We start from the raw sequence: 24,718 nt of genomic DNA, 5'->3' as shown, positions 1-24,718 counted from the left end.
TTCCTTGTGGCTGATAATGCCCTGTAGCTATGCAGAGGAACAACAAGTACTCTCACTGTGGACAGCTAATGTTGCTCATGTAATGCCACTTTGTTTATTATTCTCATTCCAGTATGGATGATGGGGGTAAGCGACTTTGAGGGGGTTTCCACACTTATTTTAATCACTATCAAAGCAACATATTAAGCCAGTGGTGGTTGGTGAACTTTTTCATTGAAGGTGCGTACAGTTTTGTTACACTTAAGAGTACAAGCGAGTGAGCGCAGCAAGCGAAACCCCAAAAAAACAAAGAGAATGTGGGGGCTCAAGCACTGAGGATATCTTTTAAATAATCGTTTAAATTGGTGTTTTTTTGTGCACACTTTTAGTAACAACTCTGGTAAAAGGCCATACAATTTAATTTTGGTAGTCTAGTGTACAATGAAATATCCAGTAGATGCCTTGTCAACAACAGTACGCAGAAGAATTTTCCAACACAATATGATACCTTTTTTTCACAATGTAAGCCACCATTGTCACTGTTCAGCTTTTCACAATGCCTATGCACACAACATATGCCAGTATTTTACTACTGTAAGAATATATTTTAAAGCAAACTGTACACATTTGCCACCATTGTTGTTGTAGGAACTCTCGAGTTGACAGTGCCTAATAATGGCAGTATTGCCATTGCTAGCCCAATACTTCTTTTGGTTGCACCCATTATTGCCAGTAAATGATATAGTAAGAACACGTGCGCTAGCTGTCCTTAGTAAGGCCAGTATATAGCAATGAAAGAACACTTGATTTATCTGTGCATAGAAAACCCTACTCACCTCTGTAAGAGCTTTGTTCTTGGCCAGTACAGGCTGTAGAAATATCAGAAAATAAAGAGAATCAGAATTTGCTGCAAGTGTGCTGCCACCACATGCTAGTATACATCAAATGCATAGCAAAATAAAGTGAAGACGTGAACCTACAAGTAAGTCTGGAAGCATGAGCAGTGCAATCGATACCGCCCTGAAAAGCTTCCGGAGAGGACAGAATGTGCCAATTTCCTTTTCATGTGACATTAACGTTTGATAGTAGTTCCTGTTTTATGCATTCTCGGTTTCGCCAGATAGGTGGACTGAGGCACAGAAAGGCAGGCTGATTGGCCTATGATTATACAATGTGGGTGATGTAGAGAGGCAGCCTAGATTGAACAACCAAGCCTCCTAACATTTTAATCACAAATTTGAGGACAGAGGTGATGAGAGATGTGGTTATGTAAACGGTGAAGTGAGTATCACTGCAGGGATGTGCTTTGCCATCGTTGCATGTGGTATAGGTATGTATTGTAGTATACTGTAATATAACCACATAACCCTGCAGCAGGAGCTGAACACGATGAGCTATGCAAATGATGTCTGCAATATAAATGTTCGACAGCACCAGACACCTAGCTTCTAGTAGCTAGAAAACTGTTGTTACAAGTTATATGCAAAATTCTCCTTTATTGCTCGCATGTGGAAGAAAGTCTCCCCCTATCAAACATATATTGTTGCATCTAGTAAACTTTGCACCGAGCAAAAGATGTTAACTAGATCCTGGGAAAATTACAATTAAGAGGCTGTACTGTGACCACAGGCTACCACTGTGTCTTCCATCACGCTCACCATGACATGCAATTATTTTACTGTCCTAACCTGAATTAGAAGTGTCCTGTAACAGAAACTGATGCCATTGGTTGCGCAGGGACAGTCAGATAACCTGCAGAAACAAATGAAACCAAATGGCATTTCATGATGTCTTACAGAGTCATTCATACATTTTTAATAAATAAACAAAATTAGATTTTTTCATGTGTGCAATCGATTTACTCTGACAGTTGTGAGAAACCTGAAGTCACTCTCACATTTACTCCCTGGGGATCTTCTGTTCAGGTGGCCAGGGAAAGGCTATCGCTTTTGGATCCCGACCCTGGGGGTGGTCTAGCGAGGCAGGATCACCTGGGTGGCGGGTCCTTGGGGATTGGGAAAAGGGTGTCAGAGGGCAAGACATGGTATCCCCCATTTCCTGATAGTAATGTACCTTAACCTCCCTCAGCCTTTGTAGGCTATGTTACAAAGACCCTACTTTTCCCCTTGAAGTCAGACCAAGTACTGAGCAACACTATAGTAATGGGACGAAGAAGAGGGAACCTGAAGGCTATAGAACTGAATGTCAGGCATGTCCTGTTAATTGGACTAATTGGGATCAGGCAAATGAGCCTAGGACTTCACACCTGTAGCCTCTCAAGAAACTCACAGGTGTATAAAAGGTGGAGTTCACAGAGTGTGAGAGGAGAGAGTTGTAGGGAGTTGGAGAGAACAGCAGGAGAGCCATTGCAGTCTGGGGGAAGCCGGAGGAGAATGGGATGCCAGGACGCTGAAGGACAGCTGAGTAAGGGAGGCTGTCATTGCATGGCGAGGGAGGCGTCTCTCCAAGAAGACGTAGAAGGCAGGAGAAGGATACCGTGGAAGATGCCGGTCCCTTTGACTGTGGCCAAGAACTGCTTGTTCCCCTGAATGGCAGTAACCATCCAGGAGTGTCTGAGGGGCAGGCGGCGAGACCCTGACCTCAAATCCCAGAAAGCATCTGGTTGAAGAAAAGGACATCGCAGCCCGTGAATTTCAAGAGAGTGCGAGGAAAACCGGTGCACATATGAAAGTGAAAGAATTACATAGTACCAGAGTGGTAGCGTGCGGTCAGCACGTTCTCGAAAGCCTCTGAGTGAATTAAGGGAACTAATTAAAGTGAATGCAGTAATTGAAGTGAAACTTGCAGAAATATTGTGACAGAATGAAACACGCTGAAAGCAATGAACGAGTAAACTGAGGGGAGCCAGCGATGGGCAAGCAAAATGCTGACCAGGCAAAATAACACTGTAATTGAAGATCAAGCAAGCACATTATAGAAAGGAGAACTAAAAGAGCATAAAGAAAGGCAAACCCTGAATCTAAGAACTGGGGAAACTGTAATCCTCCACAGTGATAAAAAGCTGGAAATGGGTAACTGGTTGCATGACCTGTAATGGGTGCGGACTATTAACTGCGCCTAGACCAGGACGCCCCAACAAGAAGAAGTGTTAAAGCAACCTTGAAAGACACTAAAGCTGAACAGTGGTTTTTTGAGCCATCAGTATTTAAAGCTTGGGGAAGGGAAACCCCTGAGCTCCTTTGAACTATTGTTGCTTTGGACAATCCTGCTTGAATCTTGGGGAAGGGAACCCCTGAGCTCCTCTGGAACTTTGTTGATTTGGTGAAACAGTGCCAGACCTTGGGGAAGGGAACCCTAAGTGCTTCCTGACCTTGTGAAGGGGGCTAGAGATGGCTCCAGACGTTTTGTTGAACACGATTTAGGTTGGCATATACCTACACTACATTTCTGTATTAGATCTGAGGGCAAGCATAGGTTTTGACATAGACAGACCTTTGAGTTGAATTTACGGACTTAGACCTTTCCTTAATTTCTTTAGGTCAGGGTATTCCCACCATAGCTGTGGGGCAAGTTAGGTATTACATCCATTCTGACATTTAAATAAAGGTTTTCAAAACTGTTACATCTGTTGCCTGTGTCATCTCTTGATACCATGCCTGTCTCACACAGTAAACAAGACCATAGTAATGTTGCCTTGCAATCACCAAAATCAGACATGTGGTTAGAGAAAGAGTGAAAGCATCCTGACTGTAAACTATCCCTAGCCATCACAACACCCCTTTCACTGGTAATAAATAGATATGAACCCACATTTCGCTAAAAACATAATATTACAAACACATTCCAAAACAGTTTAATTTTGTTGTTGATGCAGACATTAATATTTGGGAAACACAATTTTAACAAAGCTCTCTTTAAGAACATGAATGTACCCCTGGGCAAACTAAATTATCTAAGCACTGCTTCACATCTAACTTAATAAAAATCCATGCATCCTACTCATTTTCGGATCTGCCTGCCTGAACACCTTTCCCACAACACAGCCGGATATTTGCTGGTAAGATAGCTCAGCGGGTTGAGTGCTCGCTGCTGCAAACTGTGTGTGATGTGCAGGTCCCAGGTTCAAATGCTGGCAAGGGCAACTCAGCCTTTCATCCTTCCGAGGTCGATAAATGAGTACCGACTCCAGTTGGCTGATATCTATGTATATACATATATATCAATGACATTTGTGATGTCATCTTTGATGTCCTGGGTGTTAGTCTTAGCAGTGCACAGTGGTGACGCGAGTTATGGTTGCTTAGATGACCATAACTGGTGAATTTCAAGGGTTTTTCAGTTTTACTTGGAACCATAACGTCCCTTTAACAACGTTTTTTTTGTGAATTTCATAGGTGTTTAGTAGCGCAACTTAACCATAACGTCCCTTTAACAAAGTTCTTTTACTGAATTTCATAGATTTCTGGTAGTGCCACGTAACCATAATGTAAACAAACACCTGACTTCATTACACACCTTCCGAAGAATGCCACATGACCATATGCTGGCGCACAGCATGGTGACGTGTCTGAAAACCCGTACACACTTCACAATAAGATCTGTGCCTCATGGACAGTGTGGAAGTACATTTTGTACTGCTGTAGGAACTTGCAATTTCAACATTTCCCTTGCACAACTCCTATTCGTACGCAGCCTTTAACAATGTAGTACACAGTACATACTTTTAGCAAAACTGCTATTTATCTTAAAACAACATCATCTAAGGGCATCCCTCCTCCCCAAGAAACAGCACAACTACTATAATGAAAGAGCATGAGAAACACTGCCCCTAGCTTACAAATAACACTTCGCACAACCTTTTTCCCCGTCCACCTACCCCTCCATATTACTGTTTAGTGCCTCTTTCCTCAGTTCCGTCCGCAACTTTCGTTCTTAGCTATCCTCCCAAAAAAAAGCTATCCATAAAAAAAAATGTTTCCTTTATGATCCATTTTTCACAGGTAAAAAATGGAACTAATAAAAAAACCGCAACGACTTCATCTACTTTATATTTCGCAGTAAAGTACATAGACGCAATAAGATTTTCCAACATTTCCATTTGCAGTTTGTGTTATGCTAATGGGAATAGTGTAGAGTTGATCCTCCGGTCCAGGGACTGGAACGGTGGATAAAGGGCCAGCAGGCCAAGTTATCAGCCCAATCGTAGCGAGAGTGCATAACGAGGTCTTTCGATCATTACCCCCCTTCCGCCCCTAAAATGGAGGATGAATGCCATTAACAATCTAGATTTCCAAAGCAGTAACCCGTGCTTCTAAAAAAGATGATTATTTGTCCTTAACCGGGACGCCAGAGGAAAGAAAATCCTTTTCCAAGATGGCCACCATAGAAAGGGAAGATGGGTGTTCCATACAGGGCCCTTCTTGGCTTTCCATTGCAGCCTGCAAAAAGCAAAAAGGAAACCCTGTGACGATATTACCATGAGCACATTTTTCTTCCCTTTCAAATGTATCCTAATGTGCAACAACTTTACCACAAAGCCAGTCCCAGGTGGACATGGCCACTTTAATCCTATGTTTTGTCCCTTCTGGTAATGGCCAGTACCCACATTGTCCGGATCATGACCTTATACCATGACCCCGACATTCTGCCCACTGCCCATGGCTACAGCCTACCCCTCAGTGACTGAAGCTGTACCGCTATTGTTTTATGATACTTGTCAAATATGAAAACACTGCCACATCCCCATGCTTTTCGGTCGTTGCCAATCAGCCTTACGCAAATTTACTGTAAATCCACCCAGGTTTTTTTTTGAAAACTGTCAAAAGAATACACAAATGATTTGTCATATTAGGTGTGCACAAAATCCCAACAAACTTTGTAAACTCATTTGCAATCACGTCAGAAGTATTAGAACCATCAGCATTAACCCTCACCTCCCCACACATTATTTCATAAGTTTCACAAGGGCAACAGTCAGAGAATATCATTATCCCGAGGGTTCGACCATGTATTTTTTTTTACAAATGTTGATCTATTGCAAACATTTTCAGCGCACCTTACCTCATTTTTCCTCTTTTAGAAACATACGAAATCTGACAGCAGAGCGCGTCCATCTTGTGCTAATGTTGTCCATTGCCGCATCTGGCTAAGATAAATTGCCCGGATGTCACTAAATCATATGGCCCGCCCCTAACCCTCACATAACCAACCCTAGTGATGTTCAATACCTTTCTCGATAACGTTCCTCGCCAGCGTAGGCAAATGCGCCCATAAGCACCTACGTGCTGTGACGCAGAACCTGAAAACGAACACACATTGACTTACAACATAGCACATCACAATTTGAAATAATAAAACTGTTTTCTTTACAAAACCGGAACACTTTACAATTTGTAAAACACTTTTATTTCACAATAAAGTGTCCAAGAACATCAGACTATTTCCATATGCAAGCAAATTACAAAATAGTTTCTGCGCTCGTGATCGAAAATGTTAATCGTGAGGCACACTTTGTTCTTTTCCCATACACAAAGTATTCGTTTTCGATAAAGGAACCGCTTCGGTCGCACAGTGAATTCCAGGGCGTCGGCATGAATGTGGGCCTAGACCACCATAAAAGATGTTATGTAACTCCTAAGCGCCAGTGCGGCGTATGGACACATGGGCCCTGCTCGATCGTCCCACAAAATAGTCAGTGATGCAGCCATTCATGAGTATGTGCACCTGGCGTGCAAAACATCCATCACTTGGCATCTGGAATCCATGGCAATCGCAGTAAGGCAGCATGTAACTATTTGGAAAACATAACAGAAAATATGTATCAATACCCACCCTTTATTACAATACAACTATTGATTTCTTAATTCGGCATACAGTTTAAAGTAACGATTACTACACACAACAAACACTTTCAAAAATGACAAAAAGAACGTGGAAACTGATACACAAATCGATGTGGTCATGCATGACATTTTAAAGAAATATCAGCGTTGAACATGGATGAATCTAGTAATAGTCTACAAACGCCAAGATTCTGGACTCCCCATAACTACAAAAAAATGACAACTACACAGAAAGATAGTACTTCAGTTACATTGCCAAAATTTATGTTCAGGTAATAAAAAATTAAATCTTTTTCCGGTGTAGAGTTGTCAAAAGCAAACTTACACGATATCCATTCTCTTCGTGAAACTCAGACAGCAATGTGCTTGCACCAAATAATCTTCATTAACTGATATTAAATGTGCCTTACAAATGTTTGGGATGCATAACCTTATCAAATTTGCCTTATTGCAAACTTCCACTTCCTGTATTCTTACTGAATATTCCCTTTCGCTCAAGGTCAAAAAACAATTGACCCTTATGGGTTCAGTCCAATGCGTGGGCCTCCTGAGCTTGCAACCAAAAAAGCAAAGCCAGTGACCTTCACTCAGAATCCAAATACATTCTCACTTTGCAACAACATGGCTCAACGCATTCATGAGAACTGGTACTCCCATACACTTGCAGACCCGCTGTTTCCATCAAACACTGCAGGTGGCTGCCTCAGATTTCAAACTCTAGGGTGCCAGTCTGACTGCAACATTATTTGAAATACATTGTAACAAAGACACATTAATTCTTCGCCTGTACTTTACGGACATTATATTGAGCAACAACTTCAAATGTACCATATGACTTTCGTGACAAAAAAACACCACTTTTTTTCTTCCTGCTGCCACATCCCATCCCAGCCTCATCAACCCTCACATTCCAAAACAGTATTTGATAAGTTTAACAAGTGCAATCTTGTGTTTTTTTATATGTTTTAGCTGCGATGTCCGCAGACACCAAAACACGGATGAAAGATGGCGGGCGCATCGGAACAATCTGACGCACTTCACGCTCTTCACCATCCAATGAGTGAACGCGTCACATGTCTGTGGACATGATGCAAGCCCATTAGACAATTGTTATCTGGTCCGCGGAGCAAACAGGGAAGTGGGACCGCGGAGCGGACATAGATATCACTAATTTTGTGAGACATACTTTTTGGTCGTTTTAAAGAAAACTACTGTACGGATTGTCACCAAATTTATAAAAGCACGCTTCCGGGACCAAGCTCCTGCTCCTGCCGCACATTTGGTGAAAATCCGTCCAGCGGTTTGGGCTGTAGGCATGCGCAAAGTTTTTCCCCCATTCAGTCTATGGGAAGATAAGATGTTTTGGGACCCTCCCTATAACTTTTCCCCCCTGGACCAAACAATCCTCACCAAACTTTGCAAACCAATTCAGAGTGGGCCATATACCTTTTTTGCAAAGTTTGGTGAGAATTCGTCCAGGGGGAGCAAAGTTATAAGCCGCCCAAAAAGTGCTCTTCCTATGGGATTAGCAACTTAACCATAACTACACGGCCATTATTGTGGCCGTGTAAAAAGGCTTGGGTATGTTTCTGTACTCAGCTGATGCCGTTTGTCAGTGTTAGGTTGCCCTCTGCTGTCCAAATGGCAAAGTGCACCCACTCCAACAAAACTATCATTTCAACAAACGGAATGAACACGGTTATACGCTGTCACCTTCACCTTCCACTATTGTAAACATTTGGAAGTTGCTTCATTCCACCCCCACTTCTCTTCACACATGGCACAGCGGTTCCAGTGTCAATGAACAGTTAATTACTGCTCAACGTTTCAGTCCCTAAAGAGCTAAATGCTGTAGGATGAAGGCATCCTCGCAAGCTAAAACGGAAAGTAGGTTCTTTAAGTATGCTACTACGCAATCTTATGCCATCACAGGGACTCTGCAATGGAACAAGGTTGACAATTACGCATCTCTAAAGACATCACAGAGGCCTGTGGGATTGATGTAACTTAGATACTATTCTTATACCGTGCATAACTCTCATTCCATTTGATATTTAGCCTTTTCAATGACCATTAATAAGTCACAGTGACCTACGCCCCCTTCCTGGAAGCAATCATAGTAATTCCAATATTTAAAAAGGGTGATAGAAGTAACCCTATGTATTACTGACTGATATTGACCTTGAATATAAGCTAGAACGTTGGTATGTTATGCCGGGAACAGCTAGGCGTCAGCTCTATATAAATAACACATGATTATCATTAACAAAACTATAACTCAGAAGGCAGGCCTCCATTCCATTGAAAGCTAGCCCATGTTCTTCTTAACGAAATGCAGCAGATTCTGTATAAAGTAAAAATCAGAGGGTTCCACGGTCAGAAAGAACATGGTTTCATTTTTGGTGTTGGAGGCTGTGTGTTCTTGGAGGGAGCATTGATGGCGATGTTAAAACTGAAATGTTTATGACTGAAGGAGCTTTAGTCAAAATATTTTACTATGAAGATGAACTAATACTCTGCTTGAGGCATAATTGGTCAAAGTAAACCTAGCCCAGTGTGTGCTAAGAGTTAAGTTAGAAAGGAAAGAAACAGCGCTGTTCCTGTATAAAATCATGCTGGCAGGCCCACACCTCTAGCGCCCACCAGCATTCTAATGCAAACAATGAGGCTATCTGCATGGAGCCCAGTGTTGGGGCAGAGGCTTGCGATACGGTCACGGCCATAATCTTGCAAGACTTCAGTGGGAGTTTGGGCGGTGAGCGAGCTCCAAGCAGTCAGCGTGAGTACGTGCAACATAGCGGGGCTAACCCCTACTCCTTGGCCCCTTACATCATATTGGTAAAATCATAACATCTCCCGCTTGCTTGCCCCAATGATAGAGTCAGAGACATTCTGAAAGTTGGAAACATATATAACATTTTATTTGGAAAAACATATGGTCGCATAATTTGGAGTCATTTTATGAGGGCGGCCCCCCCATCCCTGCTCAGGTCTTATGACTGCCTGGCACCAACCATGGTCCTTAGCCGCGTGGCTCTGCCAATCCCGCCTTACAAAAGTCCCATGTCCAAAAGCCTGTGAGCCATCTCACACCAATACGTTCTTGCGAGAACGGCCCGCCCTGCATTCCACTGCCAGTTCAGTCATTCCTCCAGAGAGTATGGAGCGAATAAGGCCACTGCATCGGTTGTTGAGGAGTCCCAACCGTCCCTAGTGGAATCAGCGCCCGTGTCACCCCATCCTGCCTGAAGCAGCCAGTGGTTGTAGCTCACGGACCAGACCGCAGCGTGCCTCCTTCTCTAGGACCGCCCTCGTAACTCCGACTGAGACAGAAACCTTAGTTAGTACAGTAAATTGCCACCACCATCCCTGAAAAACAATTTAAAAAAAAAAAAAAACCTTCCTTCTTTGCCACCCTCACCTTATTCCCACACTATAATTAAAAGACAAATCATTCCTCCCCCAAAGCACTCTAAGCCCTTTTACCTTCCCAATGGACCAACCCTTGATCCTCTGTTTACCAGTCCAGTACTCAGCAGCTTGGGTGGGAGGGTGGATGTCGCTGCTGCCAGGGCTGGATGAGAGGACTTGCTCTCTCAGCCCTTGCTATTTAAGCCCCCGGGGGTGCAGGCCGTTTCCGGCCGGACCCCCGAGGGCACCCTGACTGTGTCCCCCATAGAGGAGGCGAGTCCACGCCGGGGGCGGCCTGAGGGGCGGCCCGCTATGTGAGCTGCGCCTCTAGCGCCCCCTGCGTGGGCTGGTGCATCTGCTTAGCGGGGCTAACCCCTACTCCTTGGCCCCTTACATCATATTGGTAAAATCATAACATCTCCCACTTGCTTACCCCAATGATAGAGTCAGAGACATTCTGAAAGTTGGAAACATATATAACATTTTATTTGGAAAAACATATGGTCGCATAATTTGGAGTCATCTTATGAGGGCGGCCCCCCCATCCCTGCTCAGGTCTTCTGCCTGCCTGGCACCAACCATGGTCCTTAGCCGGGTGGCTCCGCCAATACCGCTTTACAAAAGTCCCATGTCCAAAAGCCTGTGAGCCATCTCACACCAATCCGTTCTTGCGAGAACGGCCCGACCTGCATTCCACTGCCAGTTCAGTCATTCCTCCAGAGAGTATGGAGCGAATAAGGCCACTGCATCGGTTGTTGAGGAGTCCCAACCGTCCCTAGTGTAATCAGCGCCCGTGTCACCCCATCCTGCCTGAAGCAGCCAGTGGTTGTAGCTCACGGACCAGACCGCAGCGTGCCTCCTTCTCTAGGACCGCCCTCGTAACTCCGCCACGCTTTGGGGTGGCCCCCCCGCGACCCCAAATGCCCCCACACCAAATTCCTCTTCCTGCTAATCCTCACCAATCCCTATTTGCACCCAGTTCTTGCCATCAGTCCCCATAGTCCTAAATTGAAATGGCCCATCCCGTGCTCCGAAAGATGCACTCCATCTGTTGCAAAATCTATTGGTTTCCCTTCACATAATTCCAGGTGTCTGACAAAAACCAGCCCTTCCTGCTTCATGAAGCGCTCCATGCTCTTGTTCACCCTCTTCCTAGACCTTTCCATTGCACGGTTGGACTCTGCTCCCCGCCATACTTTCCTTGGGATCAGCTCCGACCAAGCTATTTCCGTTGCAGGCAGCATTCTTGCTAAGATCCTAATGCCCTCCTGCATTACTCTCATTAATCTGCCCCTCCCCGAGTCTGCAAGGTCATTCCCCCAAGGTGCACTATCAACAACCTTGGGGGGGCCCTCTTGGTGATTTGCCTGCGCAGCGCGGGGAGAAGTGAGTGCCAGCGCATGCCTGGGGTGCCTAGCCACACCAGCTCGGTGTCCCGAAAACCCAAATTGGCCCCCCGCACCGGCTTCGTGCAGGCGCATTTCTCCGCTCTGCTGATAAACGAGTGGCCAATTATCCAGACTGTACTCCCAGCTGCAATAAATCAAAATGCATAGTTGTTACACCGTTTACCCTTCCTACCCCAGACCCACCCACCCCCATTCTGTTGTCCCCTAGGGACCTGACCTATTCCACTGAAGGGGCTGGGATGTCCTGCCCACCTGGGCGAATGTACAGTTTATACCTGTTGGATTGCCATCTACCCAATCTCTGGATCGCTGAGCCGTGCATCCCAGCTTGAAATGCTGTAGTTGCTGCCCCTATCCGGAAACCATGCGTGGACCATCCTTCCCCATGACACCCTGCTTTTTTAAAAGCCATGGCCAGTACCTTCCGGAATTGGAACATTGTCAGTGGAGACCCGTCCCTGTGTATTAAGAGGTACTTCCCACCGGCTGGCCTCATTGTCATGTAGTGGGACAGTAGCCAAGTGGGGCAGCTGGACTGTTCCGCTGCCCTTCGCAATTTGATTGAGGCGCCCTTCCCGGCCTGATCGGTCTTTGATATCCTGACCTTCACCATGAGGCCATCCTCTGTGAATGTGACATCCCCTGGAGCCAGTGCCCGCCCAGAGTCATCAGCCTTCCCTGTTGCCACCAATTCACTCACCCGGAGGGCCCCAAAAAATGCCAATGCAAATGCCGCCCTGAAGAGCCCCAGCTCAAAACCGTCTATGAATTCCCCTTCCAGTCCCTAAGTAACTTCCCCAGCACTTCAAAGTTAATGGGCTTACGTACATCCTTCCAGTTTCCCCCAAACTTTGACTGCTGCCCTTACTGAGATTTCCTTAGTTGGGTCCCCCTCTCCTTTCAGTTTGGAATGGAACGCTACAGCGGCTAAATGGCTTGTGACCCAGCTCCTGCTCTGCCCCTGGTTGTGTGCCCACAGCACAAACCGCTCTACCTGTGCTGTAAGACCCAAGTTTGTATGCCCCGCTTCCTGCATCACCCCTACAAACTTACTGTAGCCTTTCTGATACCTGGACCGCACTCCTGGTGAGAGCGACTGCTCCCCAAGTTTCCAGAGCGTCGGGTCCACGACATCAGGTGCCACCACTCCTGCATGAACTCTGTGCCCCTCTGCTGTGCCCTTGGGTGGGCCTTCCGGAATCTCTCCCACTGAAAACGAGAAAGAGCGTCAGCAGCCACATTCACAATTCCTGGTAAATGTCTCGCCCTAAATTCAATATTCTGGTACAAGCACACTTCCACAAGTTTCCTTAGCAGCCCCAGAACCACCGGGCATGAAGCGGACTGTAAGTTGATGGCCTGGACCACTGCTTTGTTGTCCGACCAAAAATGGACCCTTCTGTTGCACAACTCACCTGGCCACAACAGGAGGGCTATCACGATTGGGAACAGCTCTAGCGCCATAATGTTCCCCCACCTCCCTTTCTTTCTCCATTGTGTTGGCCACCTCTGCGCACACCACTGTGTGCCCAGGATCACACCAAACCCTTCCTTTCCAGAGGCGTCTGAGTGCATTTGCAACTCACTGCTGGTAACCCATGCGTCCCGCCAAAGGCTTACCCCGTTGAAAACCTTCAGAAACCCCGCCACATGACTAGGTCCTCCTTGAGTGCGGCACTCAGCCTGATGTGGTGGTGTTTGTTAGTCACCCCCGCTGTGGCTCTTGCTAACCTCCTGGCAAACACCCTTCCCGCTGGAACCACCCTGGCTGCAAAGTTGAGTTTCCCAAGCAGCTGTTGCACTTGACCCAAAGTTGTCTTTTCTTTTGCTAGAACACTGGAAATCAACTCCATTAGCCCCTCCACCTTTTCTGTTGGTAACCTGCATGTGCCTTTGCAAGTATCAATTTCTATGCCTAGAAATGTGAGGACATGGACTGGGGTTTGTGTTTTCTCTTTGGCTAGGGGTATCCCCAATTCTGTCATTAGAACCTGAAAGGATGCTAATGCTGATCCGCAGTCCTCAGTACCCTCCAGGTAATGCATGATTGCCCCCCCTTGGTTCCTTTTCTTTTGCTGCCCATTCCAAAAAGGAGCTGAATTGTTCAAAGAAGGCACATGAAACAGCACATCCCATTGGCATGCACCTGTCAAAGAAAAATTGGCCTTCCCATTTGAATCCCAACAAATGAAGGCTATCAGGATGGACTGGTAGGAGCCTGAAAGCAGACTCAATGTCGACCTTTGCCAACCATGCCCTTCTTCCCATCTGGTCCAGTAGCTCCATTGCTTTGTCAAAGGAAGCATATGTAACTGAGCAATAATCAGGGTCCAGCCAATCATTAACCGAATCCCCTTCCGGGTAAGATAGGTGGTGAATCAACCTGTACTTTCCTTCCTCTTTTTTAGGGACAACCCCCAATGGGGACACAATGAAGTTAGGGAGGGGAGCCACCCTAAATGGACCCGCTATTCTCCCCAATGCTTTTTCTTTGGCCAGTTTTTCGCTCACAATCCCTGGTAGCTTGTCTGCTGAAGGTAGGTTCCTAGCCCCTCGTGAAGTCAGGGGTCCTTCGTAAGGGATCCTAAACCCTTCCTTGAAACCCTGGGAGATCAACCTTCCTTCGCCAATTTTTGGGTATTCCGTTAGCCATTGTTGTAATGTTGTAATTTTTATGGGTGAGGGTCCCTTCCCCCAGCTCCCCTCATTGGGTGTTCTTACCTCAGCCCCTGCCACGCGGTCCCCTGGACCCTTGATAGCATGTAGAGGCGGGGTGGGACCCTTTGCATTTTTCACAGGCATGGGCAAATATACATTCACGGCCGAAGCAGCAGTACCCTGCATTAAAACCCCTGCATGTGCCCTTGGCTGTGTCACCCCCCGAGGTGCCCCTGCCGCTCTCCCGTGCCCTCGGTCTGCTCCCGCCGTCTCTCCCCCTGCCCCTCTGCCTGTTCCGAAAGGGCTGCCAAGCTTCCCTCTTGTCCTGTTGTACCTACCCGACCCGGACTTGGTAGTATCTCTGATTGGCTCGCTGGACCTCTCCTGGCCACCCATGAATGCGAACCAACCCTCTGTGTCCTTCTGGGCCCAAGACATTGAGAGCAAATCCTCCATCTTATGCCTGAAACCCCTATCATAATCTATCCAACCCGTCGTCCCATATGTCTTATGTTCTGCCACTATGGTATCCCTGTAATTCCATAGGTCAATCCCTTGTTCTGGGAACTTTTCCATCATCACTGTAGCATACAGAGAGAAGGCCTTTGACCAGTTGTCAATGGTTTCCTCCGGCCTGTACCGCTTTTGCCTCTTTTTCTCTTCCTCTTTTGATACATTAACATCTGGGCCCTCATTTTCAGTTGTCAGCATAGAAAATATGTCAAAGTAATCCCTCGCCCATATCCGTTCCTTTACCTGTTTATGAATGTACCAAGACAACGTACTTCTCCCTGTCAGTAGTGGGGCTATTGTTACCAATGGCACCCCACCGCTTACCGTGGATGTCCCAGCACCCAAGGAAGTCACTGGTAGGCCCTCTGGTGGTGCCACCCTATTGGACCCCAGGGAACTCACGGGCAGCCCCTCTGGTGGTATTACCCCTGCTGCTTGGGGTACCCCATTGGCTGGTGCCCCTATCCCGCTGACCTGCCCTGGGAGTCCTACCTGTGCCCCTGCGACTGCAGCCGGCCCTGTTGGTTGACCCCAGACGGCGAGTGGGCCCACCCCGTTCCCCACTTGAGGTGCCACCGGTACCTGGCCTAACCGGAGCATCATCTGGTCCATGAATCTAGTCATTTCCAATTTCACCCACTCCATGGTCTGCCCGCTTACCTCGGGCTGTGCAACATTCTGGGGGGATGTCCCCGTGTTCGCTACCGGCCCCACAGGACCAGTGTTTACCAATGCTACTGGCTGAATCCCCTGGCTTGCCCCATGTGCCTGGTCAGTATACCTGTGCTTGGGGAAATTTCTGTTGTGGGCAGCGAAATAGAGACATTTGGAGACGCATTCGCTACAGTGTTATGCTCCTTACCCTTTTTCTTCCTGGGTGCGCGCTTTCTCTTGGTGGGAGTGGGTGTCACTACCTCTGGCCCCGTTGGAGGTACCCCTGTGTCCGGTGATCCAGTTGGTGCTGGTCCTTCCAGAGACTGCTCCACCATTCTTTTTGCCCATTCCGCACCTTTATTTCGGACCCTTTCTTGGAACCATGCCACCATCTGGGCCTCCTCCTGGCTCTCATAGGACCTTTCACTGTCGGAAGTGCCCTCCCCACTATCGAACAAACTTGGTGATCCCAGGCTGGACATGTTGCCCCTGCGTAAGAAAGCAAACAAAATAGTGCAACCAGAGTTTGTTGATTAATATAATTTGACCAGTTGTGTATCTTTAAAACCCTTTTGCGCTACTCCTTATGGAGTCCCAGGTTATTGCTACCCCCGTTTAATGCCAGTGCCGTGGCCCTTCCCCAATGCCAGTTGTCCCTCCGGCGCCTGTTCACATTACCTGTGGCAGTCATTTGGCTGCCTCTTTCAGTTGCTAGCCACTTCCAGCCCCCAGTAGGCCCCCTTCCTTACCACAGATCTTTTCCTTCTTCCTTCTAACAAACTACCTCTGTTGCCGTACCTCGAAGATATTCGCTGTGATCTGTAAACACACACATAATTTGTTAATATTGTCCTTTGGACTAAGCCATATGCGTGCCCCAGACTCCTTGTACATTGCATGCACACTTTGGCACAGTACCCCACGGACGCCCCAAAGGGGGGTGTAAAAGATGTCCTCCTAACATCTTACCGTGCAGGTCTAATATTGCATTGCTGTGTGCATAAATCCCCTCACGTCCGCCATCCCCAAACTATGCTTTACAATGCTCAAACCGGTCAACATTTGTGTATATGCGCGTTATAAATTCCTTTCTTGGAATAACCGGAAAAATTATGAAAAAAGTTATTAATTTCCTCTTCTTTAGCAAGATAATATGAAAACAAACAGTTCCTTCCCCATGAACCTTGCATTTGCCCCACTCAGTACGCACTCATTTGTAATTACGTTATAAGTTCCTTCTTAGATTATCTAAAAAGCCATGAAAAATAAACAGCGCCCGCGGTGAAACTAATCATACTTCTTTTAAACTGGTGTGCCTGCTGCTTGGTAATAAACCTTGCCTGCGCACCAATCCGTACATACTTGTGTATAGGCTCGTTATAAATTCCTTTCATTCCACAAGCGAAACTGACACCCTTCATTCCACTGTAATGTGCACGGCTGTGGCTTTCCCCAGCTGTTTTCGCAGGGCCGCATCTTTAAACTAGCTTGCAGCATGTATAGTAAACACATCAAGCCTTCCTCAGCTTGAAGAGCCCTTGTCACTTGACCTCTTTGTTTGCTATCTGCTTTCTGCACACGCAACAGAAATTCTACGCCCTTTCATGTGTACAACTCCTTAAACCATCCGTCCCTGAGCGTCGCACCTTTCTTTCCCTATTCCCGAAAACAAACGGTGCCCTTCCACCTCTAATGATCGATGCGATGGCCCACACCCCCGCAGCAGTTGGTCACCATTGCGTGTCTGCACGCCAGAAATCCCTACCTCCTACGGCCTCACTGTAGAATTTTAGATAATGCAGACCGTGCCCTCAGCCCTCGACCTTCCACTTTGCTCGCACCATGGAGGAAAACTCGCTGCATCGCCCCTTTGTTTTTAAAATTCAGCTTGCATAGTGGCGGAAAACTTTCCCCGCATCGCCCCCTGCCAAAAAGGACCGAAAAAGTGCATTGCTTCCTCATAAAGCACAACTACAGCGCTATAGGAACTCTCTTTGTTTGACATCAAACCCTCGGAATGCGGTATGCAGTGAAAAAAAAGCGCATGACCAGTATGCGCTCACGGCCAGTTCTCCCCACCTGAGCTTCCGTGGCCAACAAAGGAAACCCTCTGCCAAAAAACCGGGCCACCAGCGCCAACCGACAGCAGCAATTTCCCCAAAGCGCCATCTGCCGCTGACCGCAGCACCTTTCCTCGCCTGCTTTTCAAAACGCATACTCTTTCCACACGGTTGAAACCTCGCACACGTGTGTGTTCTGGCGACCATGCGCTTTCCGGCCGTGTTTCAAACATTTTCACTCGCCCCGGGAATGCCTCCCCTTCCCCCGCGCTTTCTTGGCCCCCCCCGGCCTTTAAGAAAGCATTCACCACCTGGCAGCTGCGAATTCGGAGGCATCCTTTACGGCACCCAGGCCGCGAACAAACATAAGGCCAGACTTAAAGAAACCTTCTTTAAAACATCCGAATCCTTGCGTGCAGTAAAAAATCCCAAAGGCCCTTCTCAATACCAAAATAACCATTGCAGCTCTTATAACGCTCCCTACACCCGCCGCTCTAGGTCGCGGCTTTCCATCTAACCCCGACATTCCTTTGTGCTCCTGCGGCACTGTGTGGAATGCAGTGGGCCCCGGCCCCCCAGGCAAGCGCCAGCTACCCAGCGCCTTCCATCTACCCCCGACATCACTTTGCAAGACGCTGTGGAGGAAATGCCATGGGCTCCAGACCCACGGCAAGGACCAGCGCCACTGCGCTGTCCATCAACTCCAGACCTCCCTTTTGTGCCCTCGAGGACCCGTGGAGGAAATGGCGTGGGCTCCAGCCCACGGCAAGGACAAGCGCCCTCGCGCTGTCCCTCAACTCCAGACATTACCTTTTTCAAAAGGATTGCTACTCCCGCTCGTCCTGCCTTGTCCTTGTCACTTGCTTCGCTGCTCCAATGTCGCTGCTGCCAAGGTTGGATGAGAGGACTTGCTCTCTCAGCCCTGGCTATTTAAGTCCCCGGGGGTGCAGGCCGTTTCCGACCGGACCCCCGAGGGCACCCTGACTGCGTCCCCCATAGAGGAGGCGAGTCCACGCAGGGGGCGGCCAGAGGGGAGGCCCGCTATGTGAGCTGCGCCTCTAGCGCCGCCCGCATGGGCTGGCGCATCTGCTGAGCAGCGGCACCCCTCCTGACAGAGGCCCAGCAGGTCCATGCACCTGCAACACAAGAACACTGAAGAATGTAAAGAACAGTTGGAACAGTGACGTAACTGTTCTATGTAACTAGTTATTGCTTTACATATGATAATTAAACAAGTTGCCATAGCACTTGCAGGGAGTCATATTTAAGCCACAACACACAGGCTCCATGCAGAACTACACAAATAAAAGATTCTTAGTTTGGGACGCGCCCCCGCGTGTTCGTGCAGTCACCACTCCATGTTCTAGCCACCCAGACTGAGGCCATCATTATTTATTCATGCAGCATGTGCTCTGCATGACTTCCGCTGCTGAATGTCTGTACAAATAAAAGTCTTAATTCAGCCAGGCAGAATGTGCTGAAAGGGTGGCGTTGCCCCTTAACCCTAAGAAACCGGCCACCACTGTATCAATGTTTGGGTTGGGACGGCAGCGAGAGAGTATTGGGGAACCTTTGTTTTTTTTTTTATTCCGGAGGACCCAAAAGTTGTCTGTGCCTGCATCCCAAAACACATTAAGATGGACATGACCTAAAAGGGTCAGACACAACCTCACAGGGAAAAGAGGACTAATCAGGACAAATCAACCACCACCGCCCCATCTGCACTACGACTCTGCCTGCAGTTTGTTTTACTCCATTAGATAAAAAAAAGAAAACGTCACCAATGTCTGTGCCTTCCAAGGATACAATTGGTCCTCAGCACAGGAGTGAATGTTTGTTGGGAAGTAGTTCCCATCTCTGACTGCAATATGTTGGATTTCAACGTTACAATGGGCAGGTCTGCACAGCAGCCATGCATCCATATTAAGAGCTCTTTTTTCCACCTGAAAGCACGATGAGCCTCTGCAGAAAGACCATTTTACTAAAACAAACACAAATAAAGCCCAGTAATATCTGCCCAGTAAAAAGTCATAGTAACAAAATGCTTGCATGTGTCCAACAATGATGATATATATTGTATATATTTATATGTATTGGAATGTGTAACACGCCACGTGCACACTTAACTGGATGAAGAAGGCGTGCAATGCTGTACACCGAGTGCTTAAGGGCTTTTTGAAACAGCGAGAATTCATCCAACTCCCTAATGCTCTGGGGAAGGGTATTCCATAGTCTTGGTGCTGTCACAGAGAACCTGCAATTGCTTCTATGGACGAATTTAGATACAGGAATGGCCCAAAAAAAGTGCCTCTTTTGAGCACACGGTTCTTGTTGGGCTATATATTTTAATTTTGTTTTGCAAATATGAAAGAGCCAATCCATGCAGGCATTTGAAAGTAAGAGAGAGAACTTTTAAAAGTATCCTGCTCTTTATCTGCAGCCAATGACGGCATCTCCCTCAGTAAAAACTTTGGGAGTGTACCATGATGCCTCTCTCTCACTCGCCACGTCAATGCCATCGCCTCCTCTGCAGCCTACACCACCAAACTCATTAACGCATGTCGTCCATTCCTCTCTTCAGACAGTTGTCTTACCATTGCCAATCCTGATTGAAACATATGTAGTAATTTAGTCATGAGTTTCATTCCACAAAAGATTGCAGCTGACATGCAACTATAGGTTCTATAATCTTTGCAACCCAAGGCAAGCCTGCAACTGAATAATAATTCTTCAAAATGAATGGCTCTAAGGTGGATTTCTTCAATGGTGGAGAATCAATGATTTGTTAATCAGATTGGTGATTCAATCTGCTATAGAGTCATAGACAATTCTGGTGGCGAGGCTGATAGAGGATCTTCAAGGCGAACTGTGGATTTTAGTTGTTTAATCATCCCTGAAATCTCTTCTGACGATACTAAGTGAATGTGAAATTTGCATTTTACCTGGGATTTCAACACACTAGGTAAATCACTTTGTGTCTCCTGATAGATTTTATATTTGCTCATAACTATCTTACATGCATTAATCTCTTCCTGAATATCAGACATTTTGGAAATAAAATACTCATTTAGAGCAGTACAATGATTCTCTGAAATCGGAATGGATTGAGCAGCCTTAGCCGGATTCAGTGTTGAATTTATCATTTGATTTAATATTCTTGGTGCAGTTTCTGCCTTCATGATCTGCTAATTTAAATAAGATGTATTTGTGTTAAAAAATCATCTGTTTATACTTTTTACAAATAGATTTAAGAGAACTCAATCTGTCCTCAGTTTGTGAATTTTCCAGATCCTTTCTGCTTTTACTAAGGTCATTTTAATTTCCCTTAATTCTGTATTTGTATTTTGTATTTATTTTAATGTATATAGCGCGTTAATCAAAAGCGCTAATTCTGGTGTAAACCATGGAGATGGATTGTTATGAAAACATTTCAGAGGTAGCAAAGAAGCTAGGATGGCACATACATGGGGAAATTATTAAAACATCTTGTCTGCAAACTCCTTATATTTGAGATTAGGAGTGATGTTTAAATGATCCAGTCCTGCTGCTAAAAGGGGAGAGGTCAGTTTATGTCTTTTGCAAGTAAGATTTCTAAGGCTATTATTGTCAGTAGCATGTGAGGACCTAGGGTAATCAATAGAAAATTGTATGAGATGGTTATTCAGATATAAATAATCACGTTTTGAAATTCGAATCATTTCAATGGTGTCATATTTGAAGACCTCAGAACAGGTGGTACACCCATCCCCCTTGCCATTGGCAATCTTAATAGCTGTTCTTTCGAGCACTTCATTTTTTCTAAAAATGCAAAGCAAAGTAGGTTGACCTACCAAAATGGCGGGAGACAACCTTACGGTCTGAGATGTTCGAAACAAAAAGCAAAACCACATTTGACCTTCTGGGAGATGACCTTCTGGGAGAAGAAGTCTCTGGAGGAGAGCTCAGGGGCAACGTGCTCGCCTTGGGAGCAAGGCGACGCGGAGCAACACAGGTTCGATCCCCGGGTCCACGCTTAGAAACCTCTGGGTATTAAGCACGTTATAAAGAAACAATTACAATTACAATGTAGCTTCACTGGCGTGCTGATGCGAGCCAACTTTCCGGTCACAGAACCAAACATCAGTTCTGTGCGCTGGCAGAGGTCATATGGGAAATGTAGTGCAGAGATATCTGTTTTAAAGGTTCTTTCTGAACTTTAACTCAATGACATAATAAAACAATGAATTGTTTTAAAAATGAATTAAATAGGGTTATGTCTGTGAATATACAATCTAGAGATCAGGTAAATAGATATTCTATAAAATGTAACTTAACGCTTCTCTTTGTAGCATGGCAAATATCAATTCATCATTAAGTTCATGAAATGCTATAAATGTATGTACGGTATGAAATGCTAAAAATGACATTCTCACGCATTCCTAAAGAGCAGTTAAATGCAATAAAACGCGTAGTTCTTGAAATGCATAAACAGCACAACAGCACACCATAAACAGGTCACATGTCCACAGTGTTAAGGATTCCAATCGGGCGTCACACACCGGACCAGGACTCTTGCCCTTAGCCTATGATGTAGCGCTCAATTAGAATACTTTTTCTTTATTTTCTACGAATTCGAATTGAGCTGGCACCCAACCCGTCTCACACCCCCTTTTACAAATACCTCGGGTCACAATGGACCATGAATCAGGCCGGTGGGTGGTAATACAATATTTATTTATTTTAAATTCAAAGAAAATCACACAGTTTGAATATTGGGCAGCAATCACCAATGGGGTGAAAATTACAATGTAAATTAATGACATACACTTAGTTGACCTTCTACAAGAACATATCCAAAGCACAAATGAATAGGAACACTTTTTCTATTCGGGTAGATGGCACCTGAGTGAAGATTTCCCCCTGCAATGCTCCCTCAAACCCCAATTAATCGACTTGTGAATAGATACAAAGGAGCAGCAAGGAGTCAGAGATATTAGGCAGCAAACGGAATCAAAATCCGACCTTCCCTTACAAAATAAGAGGCAAAACCCTTTGCAATTGCATAAAATGACACTCGGAATTGGTAAATAATTAATTTGTGTGAGGTTGAATAAATGAGATAAATATGACTTATCACAGTATCAGGGATGTAATATAACTAGCAACTACAAGGCAAAGTATCAACAAAGGTGTCAGGCTGAGATCCTGGTGTCTGCAGAAGCTGCTGAGCCCCCGACAATCCACCCAAAATGTGGCACTCTGAGCTGATACTATAAACTGCTCAGTTTACCTCACTTCCAGGGGAAAGGGGGAAGGGACAAATTAACAAACACCAGGCTGGAAGCTAAGACTAGCTGGTTCTTCACCTGTGGTAAAACATAAACATATAATACACCTTGTTATTCATGAGGCACTATACTAACCTTAAGTATCAATATCCTTTACCAAATAAAGTAAAAACCATACCTGGAACTTCTCTACAATATGCCCAGAGAAGTGATAAGCTGACTAGACTTCCTTACTAGTTGACTTGAATCTCAACGATCATTCAGCCTTCTTAGTAGGTCCATGAATGTGAAATTAACTTTGCAGGTAATCTTCTTTAATCTCAAGAAGCTTGAACAAAGTCTTAAGTTCATTAAAAGTAAATGGAAGTTCTAGTGTTTCTGGAAAGTATTTATATTTCTTCTTATAAATTTCTTTTTAGAGTGTTTTTACTTAAATTAACAGTTCTTGAAACTTGCGTCAAAAATCTCACGTAGAAATCTCTTGAACTCGCATAGGGATCCAAACTGAGTGAAGATCGTTGAAGCGCTGTAGATTAAACCACAGAAAAAATCCACACGCGATTAAACGAAAGCACGCACACGCGCTGAAGTTCAACCGCAGGTAAAAATCCACACGCGCTTAGTCCAGGATGCGAACACACGCGCTGACAACAAACCGCGGGTAAAAATCCACACGCGCTTAGTCCAAGATGCGAGCACACGCGCTGACGACAAACCGCGGGTAAAAATCCACACGCGCTTAGTCCAATATGCGACCACACGCGCTGACGACAAACCGCGGGTAAAATCCACACGCGCTTAATCCAATATGCGAGCACACGCGCTGACGACAAACCGCGGGTAAAAATCCACACGCGCTTAGTCCAATATGCGAGCACACGCGCTGACGACAAACCGCGGGTAAAAATCCACACGCGCTTAATCCAATATGCGAGCACACGCGCTGAAGTTCAACCGCGGGTAAAAAACACACGCACAAGAGTATCACGCGACACCAAAGAGCTCGCGCTAGATACTCAAGCGAAGTCTCTCACGCGCAGGCTTCTGTTAACGGAAAAACCACGCGCTTGATAGAAAACGTAGCGTAACAAAGCCAAACATGCGACAGCAATAAAGTTCTTAGTAAATATTTTTCATATGAACTTGAAAATCAGATTAAATCTTCTACAATGACATTATAGAAAGAGTCTTGAGTTTTAAAAGAACTTATCTTGTGGAGAGTCTATGAAACCTTTCTTTTTTCTTGGATAACTCGAAATCTTCTTACTCCTGTTCAGTGCCAAAATGAATCTCCGCAAGATTCCTGTTTGCTTTTCCAAATAAGCCGCTCGACCGCTTGAAACTTGAAACCCCTGAACAAGTTAAGCAGGAGCAGCTTAATACGCGACCTCTCAGCTGGGCAAAGACGATGAAAGGCAGTTTAGAATGTTCATTGTCTTCCCTATAAACAATCACCAGCCAATCAGAACTTAGACTGAGGACCTCCATCTTGGCTTGGGGCATTCTCCATAGACTGCAATGAATGTTAAGGGCAAAATTGGCTGTTTTAAAATTAAACTCATAATAGCTTCCAAAAACCTTTCTATACTAATTTTCCCCAGACCTAATGTCTCAGATGATGTCACTGTATCCTAACAGTACCTGACAGTACCCCCCTTCTAACGCCCAGTCCCTGGGCCTTTTTTCAATGGAAATTTCTTATGGAATTTTTTAACCAAATGAGGAGCATGTACATCACTTGCTTTCTTCTCACTATTCTAGAGTCCAGAATTTTCTTAACTACAAATTCTTCTGAATCATCTTCCTCAAATACAACTGGTGAAGGAGTAGGTGTCAATCTAGTTCCTTTAACCACTGGTTTCAACAAGCTAACATAAAAAGTTGGATGAGTTTTCATATGTCTTGGTAATCTAAGGCGAACAGCCACTGGATTTATCACCCTTTCAACCACAAACGGCCCTACA

The 24,718-nt window shown here is 45.7% G+C and overlaps 1 protein-coding gene and 1 long non-coding RNA gene across 2 annotated transcripts in view; one reads left to right on the top strand and one right to left on the bottom strand.

Moving 5' to 3' along the window:
• The window catches only part of LOC138480909 (uncharacterized), an 829,951-nt gene that overhangs the window by 44,950 nt on the left and 760,283 nt on the right, over positions 1-24,718 (top strand). The window lies entirely within an intron of this gene.
• On the bottom strand, positions 820-18,439 carry LOC138480910 (uncharacterized). Its single transcript, XR_011274163.1, has 3 exons — positions 18,298-18,439; positions 1,668-1,731; positions 820-848 (listed from the first exon to the last, which is right to left on the bottom strand). It is a non-coding gene; the product is annotated as an uncharacterized lncRNA (long non-coding RNA).

This window comes from Ambystoma mexicanum, chromosome 5p, assembly GCF_040938575.1.
Source record: "Ambystoma mexicanum isolate Mex_15411 chromosome 5p, UKY_AmexF1_1, whole genome shotgun sequence".
NCBI lineage: Eukaryota > Metazoa > Chordata > Amphibia > Caudata > Ambystomatidae > Ambystoma > Ambystoma mexicanum.
The sequence above is the reverse complement of the archived record's forward strand: the minus strand, read 5'-3'. Positions and strand labels throughout refer to the sequence as shown.